Source organism: Leptonychotes weddellii, chromosome 10 (assembly GCF_054177405.1).
Source record: "Leptonychotes weddellii isolate Sample4059 chromosome 10, ASM5417740v2, whole genome shotgun sequence".
Classification (NCBI taxonomy): domain Eukaryota; kingdom Metazoa; phylum Chordata; class Mammalia; order Carnivora; family Phocidae; genus Leptonychotes; species Leptonychotes weddellii.
This window is the reverse complement of record NC_138378.1, coordinates 32,184,233-32,198,205: the sequence shown is the minus strand read 5'-3', so window position 1 is coordinate 32,198,205 and position 13,973 is coordinate 32,184,233. Positions and strand designations below refer to the sequence as shown.

The following is a 13,973-nucleotide window of genomic DNA, read 5'->3' as shown; positions in this document are numbered from 1 at the left end:
AAAAAAAAAAAAGGGAGAGGATGTGATCAGGCCGGAGACTAGAAGAAAGCCATACACTAGAGATTTAAGGTATATTTTGGTCTGTTAGAAGAAATTGTATCCCAAAATTTTAAAGAGAGAACAACTTATATATATATTCCAAAAATAAGGTTAATTACTATGAAGGGATAGAATATGACTCTAAAAATGAAAAATAAAAATGTCTTTTAAAAAAAGGGATTGATAAGATGTTGGTTGGAAAAGGGAGAAAGAAAAATTTAAAAAAAAGAGTTAAGAAAAAATTAACTTTGAAAGACTAAAGAATCATGGGAAAAAAAGCCATGAATTCTATGTGCAGTATTCTCCTAGCACTGGAGTTCTGCCATTCTCATTGATTGGTAAACTTGGTCTTGGCTGGCTGTTCTGGCTGATCTTCTGGGGGAGGGGCCTGTTGCCATGGTTCCCAAATGTCTTTGCCAGAGGTGGAATTGCCCCACCCTTGCCGATCTGGGCTAAGTAATCTGCTCAGGTTTGCTCTCAGGAGCTTTTGTTCCCTGCAAGCTTTCGGTGCAGCTTTGGAGGACGAGAGTGAAATCGCGGTCTCCCAAGCTCCGCTCCAGAGGAGCTGAGAACTCAGGGCCCCACTCCTCAGTGATCCCCTGGAGAAAAGCAGTCAATCACTCCCGTCTCCCAGGTCTCCGGCCTCACTCCGTGCTCACCCAGCCTGTGACCGAGAATTTCTATCTCTGGCACCAGACCCCATGTGGAGTCTCCAAACCCAGCAGATCCCTGTGGTGTGCTCCCATGCCACTCCTCCTGGGGGAGGAAGGGGAGTCTCCCTAGATCTGCCGCTTGTTGGGTCTCTGCTGGAGGAGCAGTGGCCCAACTGTGCTGCAGATCATGGTTTATGGCAACCCCGAGCTGAGAGCCCACTCCTCAGCTATGGCTCTGCAGCTGCCTTCCCCGCACCAATACCAGGATCTCTGCTGCACTCAGGCACCCCCGGTCTTTCTGTGACCCTGAGGGTCCTGAGACCACACTGTCCCAGTGAGGGTTCCACCCCCCCACTTAGCCACTGGAGTGATGTCCTCAGCGGAACAGACTTCTAAAAGTTCCGATTTTGTGCTCCGCTGCTCTATCACTTGCCAGAAGCGGCTGACGGAGGCCCCCTCCCCCACCATCTATCTTCCTGAATATCACCTGGGATTCACTTCTACACATGTCCTACGTTTCAGAAAGTGGTCGCTTTTCTGTTCAGAGAGTTGCTGCTATTCTTTTCCTCGATCTCCTGTTGAGTTTGTAGGTGTTCAAAATGGTTTGATCCCTATCCAGCTGAATTCCTAGGACCAGAGGAAATTTAGGTCTCCTATTCCTCCACCATCTTGCTCCTCCTAGAATTTGTTCTTTTAATCAAGAAAGGAGACACATGTAATCTGGTATTTTTCAGATTTCCTGTAAAATCTAATCTATGTGAATTCCTCAAAAGCATTCAAAATCAGATCTTTTAAAGCTCCCCACATGCAAAACCAAAATTAAGACTTCCTTAACAATTCAAATACAGCTTGGCTGAATCTTAGTGCCACTGAATTATTACAAGATGTCTCATGGATCTAGAATCAGAATGACAGAAAGACGAGGTTTCAGAAGAGAAACACATCTCTGGGATCCTAGAATATTGATTGTTTTGGCACCATTTGCATTACTGTCTGCTTGTAAAGCCATGTCCGTGGTGTAGGAAACTCTCTGGAATGGTGGGTCGCAGAACAGCACACCATATGTTCAGCAGTTCAAGAGCACAATGGTCTGAAGTCAAGGGTGACACTCTGACTCAGAATCTCTTTACAAACTGGGCTTTACAGGAATGTAATGGGTACCTTACATTCAAAGGCCAAATGAGTTACTTCTTTTGTTTGACAAGATAATTATTTCACCCTATATAGAAGAATGAACAAAGCCTGTCAAAATCATAGAGTTTCCTCATCACTGACCATCTGCAAACACACTAAAATGGAGACAAGACTAAAAAAAATCTATTTGCTCATTAGAACACATATTAGCCCCACTGGCCCCATAAGGTTTCCATAACTTTCTTAAAGATTGGCTTCTTATAATAAAATAACCCCAAAAAGTCATCGAAACAGCTGCAAACTAAGAAACTGCATTATGTAGTACTTCACAAAATTATATATACCAGAAGGGAAAAGAGGAAAAGCAAAACATTACACAGATTCCAAGACAATTTCCCATACCTTTTGACAAATTTCCTACCAGGTGTAAGTTTCAAGTTTTAAATAATAATCCAAAACCAAGGAAAATCCTGTGGTTTCATATCCCTCATACTTGGAAGCAAAGTCTCTAAGTCAAAATATCATTAGACATATATTTGCTGAAGATTACCTCCCCAGTTTAGGGGAAACTACAGTGGATCAGGTTTTCTGATTGTACAGATCCTGACATTTTGCTGTTTTAATAGAAGCTTAGTGGCTTCCAGTTCAAGTTTGCCAGCACTGTGGGAGTGCCCTCTTAGTGTGAGCGGTCAGAGATGATTAACTGAAAAATATTTCCAAGTTAAACATTGATTTGCCTCTGCCTCTATTTATTCCTATCTTGGATGACCTTTCCAACTCTTTTTTTTTTTTTAAACAAAAGAAAGCAGGCACCAGTGCCTTTGTATTTCTCAGTAAAACAGAAAAAGCAGAATTCTGAATCTGTTAGTTCTTGTGGTTTTATCTTATAAAGAAATGAGCAGGGTATTGGGGCAATCCAAGGAAGATCATGTGCTTTTCTTCGTACACACAGACTGATAGACACACACACACACACACACACACACACACACACACACACACCATACCCGTGACTTCAATGAGATCCTTTCTGTTTTGTTTCACTTCAGTTACTATTTTGCTTCAGTATTTAGTCCACAGAGACTCAGAAGGTATGAAACCAGCTTAGTTTATGGGTTAGCTTGAGCCTTCTCCTCCTCATTTTCTTCCTACCTTTTAGGATAAGGGCTAACACATCTTTAAGACATTTATTCTTCAGATTTCAATCTGTTATTTCAATACATCACCAAATCCTGCTGCATCTTCCTTTGAAGTGTCTCATATCAGACACACACACACACACCTCCCCCTTAGCTCAGTTGCCACCACTGCCCAGCACTCTAAACCCTAATTTTCTGGAATAGCATAATAGCCTCCTATCAGGCTCTCCTCCTCATCCTACTTGCAAGATTAAGATTAATTTTACTAGAACATGGCTGTCATCATGCCCTTTCCATGCTCAAGAACCCACAATGGCTTTCTATTCTCTACTGTCAAGGTCAAATAGTTTTTCCTAGGTCAAAATCCTTTCCAAAACCTTGTCCCATTTTATCCACCCAATCTAATTTCTTGCCATTCTTCACTGCATAATTTTACCCAATTAGGCTGGTTCTTCCCAGTCTATCCCCCTCTGAGGAACTTTACAACAGTTTACTAATATTTATTAAACCTCACCTTCCAAGCACTCAAGAAGTTTGGTATAACCACGTGATCTCTTCTGGCCAATGAATTTTAAGCAGACAGAAGTGGCATATTCCACCTCTGGATGGAAACACTTAAGAGGTAATGTGTTATTCTCATCTCTTCTCCCCTTTGCCACAAAGACCTGTAATCTTCCAAATGGTAGCAACTCCATTGCTCTGGATTCCTAAGTGAAGATAAGTTGTGACAGAGACCTCCTACTGATGTATGATAAATATTACCATGAACAAAACATCTACTCCATTGCCTTATGTCACTGAGATTTGGGGGATGGTTATTACTATAACATTACCTAGCCCATCCTGATACATGTAAGCCACTATGCTGGTTCCTGCCTCCAAGACTTTTTATAATACACATGCCCTCTCTTTACTTTTTCTTGCTTTTTTAAGTTCTGCACAGGCTTCTGAACCCAACACAAGGTCTCTTTCTCCAGGGAGCCTTCCCCATTTATCCCATGCCAGAATGATATCCTCCTTCTCTATATAGATACATGCCATCGTCTACTTTAACCCTCAATTCAACATTGACCAGATATTTATTGAACTCCTTGTGTTGGAAATCATTTGAGATATAAAAGATGACACAATATTCCTGTCATCAAGAAGGTAAGGTATATCCCAAGAGGGACACAATTAGAAAATCATATATTAATGGAATATGAGAAAAAAATTGTCAGGCTGCAAAAATGATTCACTAAGCCAGTGACATAAATACTTAGTGCCAATACTGTGACTAAAGGCATCTGGGACAGCTTTTAGGAAGTTGAGGGCTCCCTTGAGTAAGATGTGGCCAGGTGAAAGAGAATTTTAGGTAGGAAATTAAAAAGTAATTTTAAAGTAAGGCATGAAAGGAATATCTTAAAGTTGGATCTGTTCATTAAAAAAAGTTTATTAGAAAAATATGTGTGTAGGAAAGTTCTAGAAGAAAGTAACAGAAAGGTAGTTGGAATCATATTTTGCTGAGCCATATACATAATACTGAAGAATTTGAGCTTTCTTCCTGAGGGAACGAAAAGCTACAAAGTTGTCCACAACAGAGAGTAACATGCAAAAAGCCTTTTATTGGGGTGATCAGAGTGACATCTAGAAGGTGGACGGATTGAATGAGAGTAAGAAAATAGAGGCAATATCTAATATATCATTCCCCTCCAATTTAATGAATGGTCACTTTGCTTCTCTAATTATCACATATCAGTTGGCTATTGCTGTGTAACAAATCACCTCCAAACTCAGTGACTGAAAACAATAAGCACATATTACTGGTTGTAAGTGTATTGGTCAACTGGGTTATTCCTCTGGTCTTGGCAGAACTCACACAAGCATCCGTAGTCAGAAACACTGTTGATGTTAGCTCAGCTTTCTCATGTGTTTTGACTGACTAGGGACTGACCTAGGATGGTCTCCACAGAGACAACTGGGCTCCCCATATGATTTCTCACCCCTCAGCATGCTAGCCCGGGCTTGTTAGATGAAGGCAGGGGGCCAAGAGAACAGGCAGAAGCACATAAGGCCTCTGCAGGCCTGGCCTAGGAAATGACACAACATCCCCTCTGTTGCATTCTACTTGCCCAAGCAAGTCATAAGTCCAGCTCAGATTTAAGATGTAAGGAAACAAACTCCATCTCTTAAAGGGGGAAGATAGAAAGTCACACTGTCAGAGGTGGAGACTCAGTGAAGCCATCAGCTGGGAAGGAAACACAAGGAGCTAGGCATCCTCTCCCACGTTTTACCCATGCTAACTTTTTTTCTGCCATAAGCCCAGAAGGTACATGGCTATTCTCACCATTTTACAGACAAGGAACCTAAGCTTCTAAGTGGTTAACAACTTACCCAAAGTCACATATAATTGAGCAGTGTTTGAATCTTAGACTACTTCCAAAGCCCGTGCAATTGATTTTTGGCTAGAGATCATTATGAAAAAGAGTGAAAATCAAGGGTAAAGGAGGAGGAACACTATGCTGAGGTCAAGAGAATTAAATTCAAGTACCAGCTATTTTTCTTTCCTTATCTCTAATATATCCAGCCGACTCACAGAGGCTAACATAAAAACTGAAACGTCTACACACACAGAAGTGTTTTGAAAACTACAACATTCCATACAAATATAATAGATCCTTACTCAAATTTTTAATATCCCTTATAGAATCTGGAATATACAGCAAGAGGTGAGCAACAATCTCCCGGGAAAAGGACTTACTTATCTAAAATTATTCAAAATAAGCCATACCAAAAATACGTTCCAAAATAGGCCAAAAATTTTTATATCTTTTTGCTTATGACAAATTTCGTTAAGGGAAGATTCATGGATGTTAAGAAATTATTGTTAATATTTTTAAGACATGATAAAGCTGTTGCAGCTTACGTCTTCCTAAAGAGTTCTTATTTTGTAGAGTTGTAGTAGCAGTGGAAGAAATGATAAGAAGTCAGAAATTTGTCCAGAAAGGGTTAATTAGGGTAGAGCTGAAAGATTAGCTATGATTAATTACTGAAGCTGAGTGATAGGTACTTTTGTGCCTGTTTGAAATAATAAGATATTTATAGGAAAAAGGTTTTTCTATTTATTTAAAATCTCAATACAAGTGGACTTCCTTCTTTCAGAATAAAACCTCTTTGCAGCTGATATTTCAGAAATATTCCCAGAGCAATAGGCATGGCACGTTGAATCTGGATACTGTTTCTTTCAACTCTAAAACCAATTACCATCTTTTCTCAATGGCCACAGCATGTTTCCCCAGTTCCTTCCCTGACTTGATTCCTACTCTCATTTGAATTTCAGGGTTCAACTTCCACACATTAACCACTGCAATCTCACTCCACCCTCGCTATCTTTTCTTAGTAATTGTCTATTCACCCTTGCCTGAGCCACTCTCCACAATATGTTTTTCTGGGTAGCAGACTATGGAGCAGGGCTCGTGTTGATTTTGTGCAGCCCACATTCCTGGAATGTTAGCGCTAAGCACAGAATTTGACCTGACACAGTGAAGAAAGAGTTCAAATGCAAACTCCAAAGATATCCATCCCACAGAATAAATGCCAATAAGCAATTTCCTTTTCCCAGCCTACAGAGATTTTCATCAGATAGCCCATAACAGACAGAACCCATGCCAATATTTTATAACCCATAAAATTTCTTCAAGCAATTGTACAGATTTCCAGCCACCCTTTGATCAGTCTTTGTAACAGTGACTCCGGGCCTTTGCCTAAAAATGATTCCTAGATCTCGATATATATACAATGGAAAAGATCTGGCCTTCAGAAAGTCTCTCATTAAAGCGCTAATCTGTTCCACCACATTCTTCTGAGACACAGCGATCGGCATTCTAGCCGGCCTCAATGGCCAGCCCTAATAAGGCTGATAGAAACAGCTTAAGTAATTGGATTGCTATATGGGATTGAATGTCTGACAACAAAAGATAGCCATCTCTATTCGACCACCATATCTTTGTTCCAGCAATGAATTCATTTAGCAATGCACTTAGAGGCTCCTGGGCCCAGGGAGGAATGACAGACTAGGGACACAAAAGCTAGGCCAGCTGATGAGCCCAGAGACAGAGGCTACGCAATTCCAAAAAGTTAATTATGGTGAACACAGGCAGCAGACAATGACTTGTTGAATCATTACCATAATCACATTACTGCACTGGTCTCCAGTTCCCAGCCAAGGGCGGTGTTGGCTACTTCTCATTCTGACCGTGTACTTCATCCTCACTTGCCACCTGCAATCTACTGTACGTGACTTCTTGGCTGATACACTCTTAACTAGCCCAACTTATTCATGTGTCCTAGACATTTTTTAAAATTTTACTATTTTTTTCTATCAAAAGAGACTGATAGTACAGAAGTGTTCAAACTGTCAGTGTAGAAGATGTTGGTGCTAAAATTATCTCAAATTTGTCTCTAAATTTGTGACTTGGAAAAACAGTATTTCCATTAAAATATAATTACAATATTGGGGCACCTGGTGGCTCAGTTGGTTAAGCATCTGCCTTCGGCTCAGGTCATGATCCCAGGGTCTTGGGATCGAGCCCCACATCGGCTCCCTGCTCAGCGGGGAGTCTGCTTCTCCCTTTCCCTCTGCCCCTTCCCCCTGCTCATGTTCTCTCTCTCCCAATCTCTCTCTCAGATGGATAAATAAAATCTTTAAAAATACATACATATAATTAAAATATCAAAATCCTGTATTTATATATAATTTCAAATAGGTCTAAACAAAATAGTTAATATGATATAAATCAAAATGTTGATTTATAACTTCAGGTAGATCTAAAAAGAGTTAATATAAATCAGAATATTGATATCTAAAGCCAATCTTAGAGTAAAAAACAGCAAGTACTCCCCACACTCAATAAGTCTGAAGCAATATTTCCAGTTAATATTTTCCTAGAAGCTTTGACGTATTTATTTCTTGACCACTGGGTATTTCATTTTCTCAGTGGTGTGACAAATTATTTTCACTTTTAACTTCTCTGGGACAGTTTTGATCTCTCTGGAAAAAATACCAGCCAGTAAGTGAGAATGGCATCTCATTTTATAATAAACAGAGATATTGGTATAATGACCATTGCCAAAAATGTAATAACACAGCAGCAATAAGAGTAGAAATATTATTATTAAATTATAATTACTTTGGACACGCCAAATTAGAATGAGGATTCTAAATATTTCTAAATGAAATTCTGATTGAGCCATAGAATATTCTGTAAGAAAGCTCAGGGATCATTCATTCTGCATTAAAATGGAAAGAAATAGCAAAGCCAGGATATCTTTGCTCTTTCAAACAGTGGCACAAAAGAAGCACAAATACAAATGTCTTGACATCCAGTCCAACACTCCAGGTCCTTAAAGAGCATGGTTCAGCCAAGATTCCTTGCCCAACTTGGCAAAGAGATAGAACTAGCTCCCAGTCCAAATGTGACATTGGATCATAACTGCAAATACACAATCATATGTTGTCCAAAGCTGGCATGTGTTTCCCTTCTCAATTTATCATACTGCCAAATGGAGAACATAGTCTCAAACTGCTATAACCATTTTTATGGTTTATTGAAATACTTCTAATCATGCATAAAGAACATATATTTCAGGGACACCTCAGTGGCTCAGTCGGTTAAGTGTCTGACTCTTGATTTTGACCTGGATCATGACCTTGGGATTATGGAATCAGGCCCGCGTAGGGATCCATGCTGAGTGTGGAGCCTGATTGATTCTCTTCCTCTGCTCCTCCCCCCAGCTCTAGGAAGAAAGAAAAGGAAAGGGAAGAAAAAGAAAGGGAAGGAAGGAAGGAAGGAAAAAAAGAAAAGAAAGGAAGGAAGGAAGGAAGGAAAGAAAAGAACAGAACATATGTCTCATTTTGACATAAATCATGAGCAGAACCAAAGAATGATTTCTACTCAAACCTTCTCAGCAGAGACTGCTATGCTCTAAGCTTTACTATGATAAAATGGGCCTCAAGTTTAAAAAAAATCCCAAATACCTACCTTCATTTCTTTTTATTTTCTAAAAGGGATTAAAGTTGCAATCAATCTGTATACAAAACAATCAAGACCAATAATATTTGCCGTATCTTTAAGCACAATGGTTGAGTAGGACAGGAAGTGGGTCCTACATCCTATAGGAAGTTCTTCTTCATCATACCAGTCTTCCAAGCCCTTCTCTCCCCTCCCATCTATGCCTTAGGCTCCTTCCATTCCACCATTCATTCCTCACTTACCATGCTGTGCCTGAACTGGAAACTGTTCCTGCTTTTTTCAGAAAAAGCATGTATTTCTTCCCCCCTTCCCTAGATCTAAAGCCTCCTACCCATTCCTCCCAGTACCAAACACAGACTGGCATTCCATAAGTATACCATGGACTGATTAGGCTGGAGGTTAAAATACTAGACAGATTGTGTTGTACTTATATACAACGTAAATATGCATCCATGGCTTACCTTTGAGGTCATCACCAATTTCCCAAGAAAATAAGAAAACAATAGGCTTCTAGTTCCAATGTTTGCAGTCTTTCTAAATCACGTAAAGTATGACTAGAACACAGCCACAGCTTTGTATAAACCCCAAACCTGACAGCCACTTACACGGTTACAGGAAACGTATGTCTACACAGACGGGGCCTTTGTCTTGAAGCGGTAAATACCCACTACATCTGTGACTAACAGTGAAATCACTTCTTTCCTGAGACCACGCCCTGGCTCCTCTCCTAACTGCTCTGGGGTCACGCAGGAAAGCATGACATATTGAAGAGAGGTAGACGTATGTCCCCTGACCCACAGTCATTTCACATTTTCCTTGTTTCTTATCCATTGTTCTCGGCCTTGTCACCTGCCCCTGCATGGCAATGTAAGGCTGTTGGTCCTTTGAAAAGGCTCGGGAAATCTCTGATCAAAGGGCCTTTCCCCACCTCCACGTGGGTTTCTCTTGTCCCTGAGATGAAGGCCTAACAAGAATCTGGGCTGATTTCTACGCTTTACCCTTATGCCTAGACCATTCCCAGGCCCAGCTGTCATTTGTGGAGTATCTGCCTCACAGGCTCTTCTCTGATTTTCTAGGCTTTTCCCAGTTAGCACAACATCAATACTATACACTGCCAGCCTAACATATACAGGACATTGGGCTTACAAATGAATTTTATTTATGCTCTACACTTTTATTGTTTTTATAAATTCATCACCAGTATTTTTAAATCAAGAGATTTCATCTATTAATTAAGATGTCTAACTGTTTTTTAGAAATTAGAAGATTTGACTACCCCTGGTCTGCATTACCACCTGGCAGCATCAGCTGAAGCTGAGTAATGGCTGCCCTTTTAGACATAGAGGCCTCTCCCCTTCTCAACTGTCCCCATCACCCCCCATTGCCATACACCAGACCCTCATACTCAGGTATGTGTCTGCCATGGCAGAACTAGATAGTAGCTCACAAAACATGATTCTCCTCCTTACTGAACACACAAGGCTCTATCTCTCATTCTCCCTTGCAGTTGGGTGTGGTCATGTGACTATGTTCTGGCCAATGGAATACGAGTGGTCACTCTATGGTAAGTTCCATAAAATCTCTCACATGTGATCATTCACACTCTTTCTTCCTCCACTTGATGCAATCAAGCCATGTATTAAAAATGGCAGAGCCACTGGACAGAAGAATCTTAGGTTGGGAGATCCACTTGCAAGAAATGAAACTACTTCTATCATGTTTGAGCAATCATGCATTTTGAGTTTGCTTGTTACAGCAGCTAACATGAGCTTAACACATCTGCCTTTCAACTTCACAGGAAGTCCCTGACTTAATGCCTGTATGCCCATATTTCTCACCTTACATTGATCTGACCATGACTAATCTCTCTGAAAGGCACCATTTCTTATAAAAATCTACCCACCATGAACTTCAAAAGATGTACTTCCTTCCTGGACCTCCCTAGTGACTAGCTTTGTATAACAACATTAATTTATGTAGCTATGATTGTGTCTGAACTTGCCTGCCCCCTAACCTAAATCCTCACCTTATACCCTAGAAAGTTCTGGCTCCGGTCTCCATGAACTTCTCCTTGGAAAAGTAATGGACACTTATGAACAATAGAATTAAAATAAATATAATCACAGTCCTTGGAATTTGAAAAAATTCACTGAGATATTATGGTCCATCAGCAGAATTTTTTTTCAAGGTAACCGAAGTCTAGAAAAGAAAAATGACTTGCCTAAAATCACACAGTCAGAAGATAGGAGAGAGGAATCAAACTGTCCTTTTTTTATTTCCAAATACAGTGTACTTGACATCATCCTTCATCTCTAATTACAAACCACAGTGGTATTTTGCCTTTATCTACCACACACACACACACACACACACACACACACACACACACACACAGCCCTAGCAATTTATGGAACATTCATTTTGTGCTAAGTACTATTCTGAGTCTTTTGCATGCACTTCTTAAATTTTAATTTCAGAATAAATATATGAAGTTCTACAATGTCCATTTTATGATGCAAAAAGTTGAGGTACAAAGAAGTTAATGAAATTTTTCAGTATCACATATCTAGAAAATAGAAGGCAGGGTCTAACTCAAAAGTCCATGCTCCAAAAACCCATATTATATTGCCCATTACAAATTTACCTTTCTTCCTAGAAGGAAGCACTTTTTGCATCAGTTAGTTTTCCTGGGAAACAAACCACCTTAAAATAGAGTGGCACTAAGCAACAACCATTTGCTTAGCCATGATCCTATGGGGTAGCAATTTGGGCTAGGCTCAGTGGGGCAGTTCTTCTACTGGCATTACCTGGGCTCATTCATGTATGTGAGGTCAGCTGGCCAGTTAGGTTGTGGCTAGATGAGCCAGATAACCTCATGCTCATATCTGTGAAGAGCCAGGATGACTGACATGGCACAGCCTCTCTCCACATGATCTCTCATCCTCCAGCAGACTAGCCAACACTTGTTCCAAGGTTGGTGGTTACACTGTTCCCAAGAGCCCAAGAGTATCACAAAAGGCAAGTACCAAAGTACCATTATTTCTCAGTTCTCTGCTGGTGTCCTAGTTGCTACTATTCGGCTAGCCAAAGCAAGTCACATGGCTAACTCCAGTTGCAAAAATGGAGAAATAGACTACTTCTTGATAGGCAGACCTTCAAAATTATATTTCAGGGGCACACAGAATGGGATGGGAAAAATTTAGGGACATTTTCAATATTTCAGGTAATTTAATTATTTTCTTCTAGTACTTACATCCATATTTCTAAATAATATGTGTATATGGCTACCTCTTAAATAACCAATTTTAAATATTATCTTCTGGTTTGTTATTATGACAATTAAAAATTTAGGTTTTTTTTTTATCCCTTTCCTTTCTACCAAAAATTCATATACCTCTCACTCAAATTCCCTATGTGCTTTATACATAAAGATATATATTTCCTCCAAATCATATGAGAATAAATAGTAGACATGACGCCTCTTTATCCCTAAATATTTCAGTGTATATTTCCAAAATCAAGGCTTATTATAACCAACTGTAAATTATTAAAAATCAGGAAATTAACTTTATAATACTATGACCTACTCTATCTGGTACTGTCGAATATAATAGCCATTAGCCACATGTGATTAAATATATTTATATTTAAACTAGTAAAAATTAAACATTCAGTTCCCTGGTCATATTAGCCACGTTTGAAGTGCTCAATTGCCACATATGGCTGGAGACTGTTATATTGAATAGTGTAGAGAATGTTTCCATCATCACAGAAAGTCTCAGTGGACGATGTTCATCTATATCTTTCAGGCCCTGTTAGTTTATACTTACAGATTTATAGAGATAAAATCTGTAGGTGTTACAAGATTGTAGTACAAGGTAGTAATTAGTACCCCTATTTTTAGATAGGGAGACAAAATTAGAAAAGTGAACTGTGTCCATGTCTCTATAGTAAGTCAATCCTATAAGAAGGGATTTGAATCTAAGTTCGATCATTGGAAAGACTTTTCTCCTACCACAGCAACATATTCCATTCCCAAGAAACATAAGTCCATGTCTTGGGTTAGGTTCTCCAGAAGCAGAGCCTAAGACAAAGACTCATGTGCACAAAATTATTAAGCTCTCCCTTTATTAGGGAAGATCTCCCAGGGGAAACAGTAAAGGAATGAGGGAATCAACACAGGGCAAACAGAGCCAAGGAAGGTGGAGATAGGAAGCGAAGTTCAGCCTGATCTAGCAGGTCATTGTGAAGCATAAATCATACCAAAGGACTTGTCCCACTTGGAGGCAAGGGAGCTAGGCTGTCAACATGCCTACATCCATCAGCTGTTGGCTACAGGTTGCACCAAGGGGATATCAACTTCTAGGTACTTGTTGTGTGGGCAAAGCAGTGCCAGTAGCGCAAGGGCTGTCCTCCAAAGAAGGCCAGTAGTTCCCACTGTTGGGAATCAAAGCACAGAGAGGCTGAGGCATGAGCACTCTGAACCCCCTGAAAGGGGGCAGAGAACATTGGGAGCAGCCCAGATAAAAAACACGGCAGAGTACTCTACCTTACTATTCTTTGTAAAATGTGTTCGTTAACTATCTCCCCATGTGGCCTTTTGTATAAGTAACACTTGAAAATCTAGCTGGTTCAGAATAAGTGCTCGCTTACCCTGGCCTATTTCCATGAGATATTTGTTTGAGCCTACAGTATCAGTTGAGGAATAATGGGTGGGGTGGGTGGGGCCACCCTTGATAAGGAGCATAAAGTCAAAGGGCAAGAACCATGGAACACAGAACCAGGGGCATCTGAGTGCAAACCAGGTTGCTGTTAGGGGAACCCTCCATTGGAGAAGTGTCTTCTCCTGCACTACAATCCAACCAGACTACAGAAACCCACACAAAGTAGTTTCAGTAAAAGGGGAAGAGGGGATTGTTTCGTACAATTCAAGAGTGCCTCATATAACTCAAGATTACAAAATTTAGTGGGGCATAACAAGAAAGCTAGGAAGAAGC

General features: G+C 40.1%; 1 long non-coding RNA gene across 1 annotated transcript in view; it reads right to left on the bottom strand.

The window, feature by feature from the left end:
- Positions 1-9,833, bottom strand: part of LOC145723839 (uncharacterized) — a 58,649-nt gene extending 48,816 nt beyond the window's left edge. Inside the window, exon 1 of the long non-coding RNA XR_014149166.1 lies at positions 9,438-9,833. This is a non-coding gene — a long non-coding RNA (uncharacterized LOC145723839). The remainder of the gene's footprint in view (positions 1-9,437) is intronic.
- Between the last annotated feature and the right edge of the window lie 4,140 nt (positions 9,834-13,973).